Here is an 8,058-nt window from a genome sequence, read left to right as displayed (position 1 = left end):
TGGCATGATGTTTTCCACAGTTGTTCTCTGTTGGCCTTGGTGCTCTCTCTGATGTTTCTAGCTGGAGCCCTGCAGGCTGTTCCATCATCTCTACCTTTCCTGCCCACCTGTGCTCCCCAGCTCCCCTGCTTCCCCTCCCCACAGGTCCTACTGACAGCTCTTATCTTGTGTGCGGCCCAGGTGCTCTGTGATATCTGTCAAGTCTGACTCCCTCCCAGTGGCAGTGCCGGCACTCCTTGGCCTACTTGTGGGTGCCCAGTGGGCTTCCCCAGCTGGGGTCTCTTCCTCGCTCCTCAGCAGATGGGGCTGCTCTCCCAGGTGCAGGCCAGAGCATAATCTCAGTGTGCATTCAGTGTGGATATTTTACAAGAGAACTCTGAGTCTCTTCCTTTGTTTTTCACCTACAATTCCACCCAGAACTATGGTGTCACCTTTAAGAAGTTTGGAAAGTTCCATCGTGTGGTTTGCCGACCTGGCCCTTCTGTGGGGCATGCAGGCATTTGCGGATCTTGCCACTTTCTGTATCCCTGCAGTGAAGGCCATTGTAGGTGGATGGTTCTGAAACCCACATTCATGTTCTTGGGGCGAATTGCCTAAGGGACTGCATGGGGCCATGATTCCAGGACAGCAGCCCTCTGCACTTGGGTGTGTGTGCACATGTGTGTGCGTGCAGCCTCCTGCACATGGGTATGAGTGTGTGTGCTCTCACAGTCCCCTGCACATGAGTGTGTGTGTGTGCACTTGCACAGTCCTCTGCACATGGAGCATGTGTGTGTGTGCTTGTGCAGCCCCCTGCACAAGGTGTGTGTGTGTGTGTGCAACTGTGCACACTCTTGGGTTGTTTTCTTTGTTCCAGTCCTGATAACTCAGCTTCCTGGGTGGTCCCTGCTACCTCCTAGGAAGGCACCTCCATGCCCCTTCTTCTTCCCACCCTGCCTCCCTTCAAGCTCGTCCCTGTAGCTGGTGGGCCCCACAAGGCTCGGAACCTCCATGTGTGTGCAGGCACCTGTGCTCTTGCTACACACCTGCTTTTCTGTTTGGTGTCCATCTGCCCTGCACCTCTGCAGGTCCCCGGAAGGCAGCAGTATGGCCTTTCACCAGGGCAAAGAATGGCCACTTCCTACCTGATGTGCTCCTGCCTCCACCCCCGGGAACATGTTCACTGCTCAGGGGCACCAGACATCATGGCTGCCTCCATTGGCTGAGGACTTGGGTGGACAGACAGCTCTGCACCTCTCCACAGTTAACACATGGAGGTGGGGGCTTGGGAACAAACCCTCAGAAGCCTCCTGCTAAGAGTGGAGCCTGGAGCTCCTGCTCCTCGCCACTGCCTGCCATGGGCCAAGAGGCCCCTGTGGGAAGCCCTGAGAGAGAGGCTGGGCTCTGCACCCCAACTGCTGCCTGCTACCCCATGCCACACTGGGGCCTTTGCTCCCTGGAAGGAACAGCTTTTCTGGAATTATGCAGGATGATGGTTTCCACCCCTCGAGTATCCACACTTTGAGTCCCCTCCCTGGTGTCATTAGAAGCAGTGTGTGCCTGGGTTTTGAAAGCTCTTACTACACATAGTTACAAAGGGACACTAGAGCAGCCTTCCCAGCCACTCCTTGGCCATACACCTGGTTCATGTGCCTGATGGCCCCAGGCCACACGTGTGCTGTGGTGCTGCTTCTGGACTTGATGTGACATGGCTCGCAGGCCGGCAGCACTTGTGCTGTTTGAGGACCACTCTAGAGACCCTCAGGAGTTCTTGTGGTTGGCTGTTGTGGGGGAGGGTGTGCTCTGGAGACCCTCAGGAGTCTCATGGTTGGCTGCTGTGGGGGAGGGTGTGGTCCGTAGAGCCCAGGCCTTTCACCTGAGCTGTGGCTCCTGGGTGAGAAGTTGGTGGCCAGGAAGCCAGCATCCTGAGGTCACAGTTCTTTCCTGCCCTTCTGAGCTCACCCATTAGGGGTGAGCACTGTGAGTGATGTTGTCTGAATAGGAGCCTCCTAACCTGGCATGGGGATGCAGGGATTTTTCCAAGAAAGACTTAACAGCTGCACTGATGAATGGGGATGAGTGAGCCAGCTGCAGGGCTGCACGGGCTGCAGAGGGTGCTGGCTCACCACCCAGCCTGGTGTTGCACGCGTGCTTTCCTAGGCACGTAGCTGCTGTCTTGAGATCATCCATCCATGTGTCAGTTCTCTGTCCTTACACTCCACGTGGGCTTCTCCTTTCTACATGCTTTGTTTCTGCATTTTGCTGATCTACATGGTGTCCCTTGCCTTGGCTGGTGCAGCCCAGCCCTAAGCAGGTGTGTCCCTGACAGTGACCAGTGTCCCCAGAATACTCGGGCAGGCTGTGCTGGCCCCCACTCTGGCTGTGATAGCTGTTCTGTCCCTACCCTTTGAGTCCTCGATGAGTTCTAGGTGGTGGTAAGTGCACTGGTCCTGTGGTCACTTGGACAAGAACAAGAGTGTGAAACAGTGGTAAACCCTGCACAATCATGTGTGGACGCATCCAAGTTGCATTTCTGTCTTCACTGTTGCTCATTCCAAAGCTGCTCAGGACAGGGCTTCTGGGTGTGTCCCATGTGTGCTGAGCCCCCTGGACCTGGAACCCCTCCTTCGCAGTGCCCCCTCCCCCCACTGGACATAGTGTCACTGCCAGAATGCTGTGTTTTCTTTTCCTGTTGCTTTGTTGTTGTTTTTTAAAGATTTTATTTATTTATTTGAGAGGCAGAGTTACAGACAGGAAGAGGGAGAGAGAGAAGGGTCTTCCATGTGCTGGTTCACTCCCCAAATGCCTGCAAGAGTCAATGCTGAAGCCAGGAGCCTGGAACTCAATCCAGCTCTCCCATATGAGTGACACGGACTCAAGTCCTTGAGCCATCATCTGCTATCTAGCAGGGTACACATTAGCAAGAAGATGGAATCAGAAGCACAAGTGGAGACTTGAACCCAGGCCCTCCAGGGATGCAGGCACCCTGAGTGGTGTCTTAACCACTGCACCAAATGCCCACTCCTGTTGCCTTGAGGATCTCCTGGGACCTAGGAGCCCTGGCTGCCCTGGCCCAAGGCTCCTCTGGCCTTTCATGCTTGGCACCTCCTTCGCTTATCATCTGGTTGCCCCACCCTGCCCTGCCCTCACCCAGAGGTGGACATGTGCTGTGATGGCATCTTCCTTCTCTGCCCCTGGAGGGTGAGCTCCGGGGAAGCAGGAAGTCTCCTTTGTTCAAGAATATGTCCAGGGGGCCGGAAGCTGCCCAGCATGCCTGGGTCAGTTCTTGTTGAGTGGGTAAACAAGTGAACCAATGAGGGAGAGGAGGGGTTCCCTCAGGGCCATCTGTTTTCCTAGAAGATCAGAGGAAAGACTACAGGTGTTCTGTAGGTGTGGGGTCTGTGTGAGGTGCTGTCACTGTCCTGCTCTCTGGCCTGGCCATGGTCTCAGCCATGCCTGGCAGTGGTTGCTGATCTGGCCCCATTGTTTGTTCCTCACTGAGAACGAAGGAAACATGGGGCATCTGTCTGAACTTTGAGATGTGTTCATGATGCCTCCCTGGTTTCTGTGTCTACTAAACCATAGGGTTAGGGTTTGCTCGATACAGGACATCATTTGGATCTGCTCTTTGCCAGGTTACTTGTCTTGCTGCTGATTCCTGGATGACAATCAGATCATCACCAGCTCTGGAGATATTACATGGTGAGTACTCGAGCCAGGACTGCGGTACCTTGGGGTCATGGTCAGAGCCAAAGATTTGGACACAGGAAATGCTGTCTTTGACCTTAGCTGGACCATTCATATCATCTGAAATGGCCTTGGGGTTCAAAACACAAAATAACAATGGGTGGACCAGTAATACTGCTTGTAGGAAGTGCAGATGTTTGAACTACAGCTGTGCATCCAGTATCTGCTTCTTTTTTTTTCTCTGCATATTTCCTTTTTTTAAAAATTTATTTGTTTGAAAGGCATAGGGGGCAGTGTTGTGGCATAGCAGGTAACATCATCACCTATAGTGCTGACATCCCATATGGGTGCCGGTTTGAGTCCTGGCTGCTCCACTTCCAATCCAGCTCCCTGCTAATGCACCTGGGAAAGCAGCAGAAGATGGCCCAGTGCTTGGGCTCCTGCCCCAACATGGGAGACCCTGATGAAGCTCTTAGCTTTGGCCTGGCCCAGGGCTGTTGTAGCTATCTAGGGAGTGAACCAGTGTCTAGAAGATCTCTCTCTCTCTCTCTTTCTCTCTCTCTCTTCCTCTCTCTCTCTCTCTCTCTCTCTCAAAATAAATATTTTAAAAAAAGCATAGAGAGACAGAGACAGAAGAGACCCACCTTTTGCAGGTCACCCCCCAGCTGCCCACAACAAGCCAGGGGGACAGGCTCAGTCTGAGTGGCAGGGATTGAAGCACTGGGGCCATCACCATCTGCCTCCCAGGAATAAGCAGAACTGGGACTCAAATCCAGGCACTGCAATGTGGATGCAAGCATCCAGGCAGCATCTCACGTCCACCACTCGCCCACCCCAGCTCTCACATTTTCCCTCAATGGGTGCTGTTTGTAGTCCTGGGAGGGAGCCATTGCCCTGTGAGGCTGGATGCAGCTGCAAACATCAGGTGTTGCCATCCAAGGAAATTGTTCCAGCCTTCAGTTTTCTGGAAACCCACGTATATAATCTCTCAATTTTTTTATTTGTATATAAATGACCAGCATTTAAGTCAGATTCATTTTAGACAAACTGCCCTGGTAGATTTTCTTTCTCCCTTCCTTCCTTCCTTCCTTCCTTCCTTCCTTCCTTCCTTCCTTCCTTCCTTCCTTCCTTCCTTCCTTCCTTTCAGATTTATTTATTTATTTGAAACAGTTACACAGAGAACGAGAGGCAGAGAGAGGTCTTCCATTCACTGGTTCACTCCTAAATTGGCCGCAATGGCTGCAGCTGCACCAATCCGAAGCCAGGAGCTTCTTCCAGGTCTCCCATGTGGGTGCAGGGGGCCAGGACTTGGGTCATCTTCTACTGCTTTCTCAGGCCACAGCAGAGAGCTGGATCAGAAGTAGAGCAGCCAGTACTCCAACTGTTGCCCATATGGGATGCCGGCACTGCAGGCAGCAGTTTTGCCTGCTACACCCACAGCGCCAGCCCCTGTTGGGTTTTGTCATGGCTTGGTGGCAGACCTTCACAGGCCATGAGTCTGACATCAATGTCATCTGTGTGAGTCTGGGGGCCGCGACTCGCTTTGTGGTCTAGCCTGCAAGCTGTCAGCTATTTTTCCTCTCCACCATGTAAATGCAACCTGACTCACAGAGTGGGGTACAGATGACTTCCGACGTGACCCCAGCCAGCTGACCATGTGTCAGCCATTGCTCTCAGGCATTGGCGGTGTGGCAGTTCTTTGAGAGGCCTGTACCCACCCCTTGCAGGCCCCGGCAGGGTGTGCTGGAGCCACTCTGGCGAACTCTTGAGCCCCTTGGCTGAAGGCAGTGCTTTTGCCTTGCAGTACCCTGGAGGTTTTTAGATGTGTCTGGATGCCTCTGGTGTACTACAGAGTTGTCCATTGCCCTGCTCAGTCCCTCCCTCCTGCCTGAGTTCAGGCTGAAGACTGGTGGCCGCAGAGGAGTGTCAACTGACCACATCTCATTGTTGGGTTGCAGTGAAAGCTACTGTTTGGGGATAGCAGCTGTGGTGTCCCCACCCCGCCCCAGTTCTTGCCAGAGCCCAGCCCTGCTTAGCTTCCTGCTGTGTCTGTGTCACTGTGTCACTGAGCAGTCACATGCTGCCATGGTTCTCTTCCTCTTCTAGTTCTTTCCAAATGGCAATGCATTTGCCACCGGCGCAGATGACACCACCTGCAGGCTGTTAGACCTTCGCACAAACCAGAAGCTCATGACCTACTCCCACGACAACATCATCTGTGGGATCACCTCAGTCTCCTTCTCCAAGAGCAGGAGGCTTCTCCTTGCCAGGTACAACGACTTAAGTAAGTGGCTTCAACTGCAATGTCTGGGACACACTCAAGGCTGGCTGGGCAGGTAGGCAGCTGGGGCTGTGACCAACACACAAGGGCTGAAGCATTAGGTTTGTGTTGCTCAGGCTGTGCATGATGGGTGGTGGTGATGGAGACGTCCACCACATCCAGGCCCTGGCCCCTGCCAGTGCTGGCTCAAGGCACACCAGAAGTCCCTCCCATGTGTACCTGTGAGGAGAGCATGGCACAGCAGAGTGGGGACCCTGAGCCCTGGGTGCTCCCTCTGAGCTGCCAGGCTGGAGGGTGGTAGGGTGGGCAGGTGTGCTTCTATTTCAAGTCTTTTTGTTAGAAACATGCTTTTATCTTTTAAATGAATTAACTTATTTGAAAGGAAAAGAGACAGAGAAAGGGAAGGAGACCAGAAGGGGAGAGAGAAAGAGAGAGAGAGAGATCGTTCACCCACCAGCTTATTCTCCAAATGGCTGCAATAGCTAAGGCTGGGCCAGGCCAGAGCTAGGAGCCAGGAGCTCCATCCTAGTCTCCCTTGTGAGTGGCAGGGGCTGAAGCACTTGGGCCATCTTCTGCTGCCTTGCCAGGCACATGACAGGAATCTGGGATCAGATGCAAAGTAGCTGGGATGTGACACTGCAGTAAGGCAGCCTGCCTAACCCACTTCACCACAGCACCAACACCCAGTGCATTTATTAGAGAGAAGAGTGCATGCCCCCCAAATGGCCTCAGTGGTCAGGGCTGGGCCAGGCTGAAGCCAGGAGTTAAGAGCACCGTCCAGTTCTCTCATGTGAGTGGCAGCAGTCCAAACACCTGGGCCATCTTCTGCTGTCTTCCAAGGTGCATTAGCAGGGAGCTAGAATGGAAGCGGAGCAGCTGGGACTGAACCAGCTCTCCCAGGGGTGCCAGTGTTGGAAGTGGTGGCTTAAGCCAGTGGACTATGGTGCTAGCCGCTTACTTAAGTGCACCACGGTGTGCTCAGGGGCCAGCACGTGTCACGGGGCATCCCTGTGTGTCAGTGCCTTTCCCAACTCTACCCCACCTTGGTGACCGACTCAAGGCTGGGCCCTGGAGTGTGTGTCCCTGGAGTGTCATCTTTGCAGAGGAGCAGGGTGCTGTTTGCACCCCTTGGACACGATGGGCACCATTCCTCCTGGCTGCCTGAGGTGTTGTGGGCACACATGGGGTGACTGTGGCTGTTTGCTCCCTCCCAGGTGTCCTGGCTGGTCATGGCAACTGCATCAGCTCCCTGGGAATGACAGATGATGGCATGACCATGGACACGGGGTCCTGGGGCAGCTTCCTCAAGATCTGTCTTCTTTATTTCTTAAAACAAACATAAAGCAAAAAGCCAATTCTGTTTCAAATGGTTGCTGTTGGATTCTGAGGAAGGGAGAAGGATGGGAGCGTGTCCGCTCCTGGAGGCCGTGCCTGGGGCCAGAGGCCACCCTGCAGTTTGGAGAACCCACCTACCACCAGACACTGGCCTCAGTCTCTGCTCCCTCTTCCCCTCCCCTAAACTCTCAGGGTGGGGTAGATGGCTTCATCCCAGTCTGAGTGTGTGGAGTGTGTCTTACTAGAAAAAATGAGCGTTTGCCCCGAGAATGTGAATAAAGGCAGAGACTTCATGTGTCACTGAGCCGCTTTCTCGCTTACAATTAGATGACAGCATTTTCCTGGAATGACAGGATTTCCCTGAATCCTATGGAATCTGCAGGACCCCCGAGAGGTCCCTGGGGTTTTTGTGGCTCAAAGTGCTGGTCTCAGTGCAAAGCGTCCCCACTGGGGTATCCCAAGGGATGAGGGGATCCTGGCTGGCTTTGCTGCTCCAGCTGGGTGTGAGGGGCTCCCTCAGCCACCTGGTTGTCATGGCCCAGGCTGTTGGGTTCATTTGAGATGGGCCTCGTACTGTCCATCTGCCACATTCTGAAGTAGCTGTTTAGACAGGTGAGCGTAAACTGTGCCTGCGTGGGGCCACCTGTGCTGTTTGAGGCTCTCAGGGTGGGGGTACTTGGCCGGCTGGCAGGGATGGATTCACCTGGCTCCGAGCTCCCCCACTTCTTCCTGAAGTAACTGTTTTCATAGATGTGCGGGCTTTAGCCCTGGGGCTA

General features: G+C 53.9%; 1 pseudogene; it reads left to right on the top strand.

Annotated features, from left to right (window-relative positions):
• The first annotated feature begins 5,130 nt into the window (after positions 1–5,130).
• On the top strand, positions 5,131–7,289 carry LOC133754786 (guanine nucleotide-binding protein G(I)/G(S)/G(T) subunit beta-1-like; annotated as a pseudogene).
• The last annotated feature ends 769 nt before the right edge of the window (positions 7,290–8,058 follow it).

The sequence above is a fragment of the Lepus europaeus genome, unplaced genomic scaffold (assembly GCF_033115175.1).
Source record: "Lepus europaeus isolate LE1 unplaced genomic scaffold, mLepTim1.pri SCAFFOLD_29, whole genome shotgun sequence".
In the NCBI taxonomy this organism is placed as follows: Eukaryota; Metazoa; Chordata; class Mammalia; order Lagomorpha; family Leporidae; genus Lepus; species Lepus europaeus.
The sequence above is the reverse complement of the archived record's forward strand: the minus strand, read 5'-3'. Positions and strand labels throughout refer to the sequence as shown.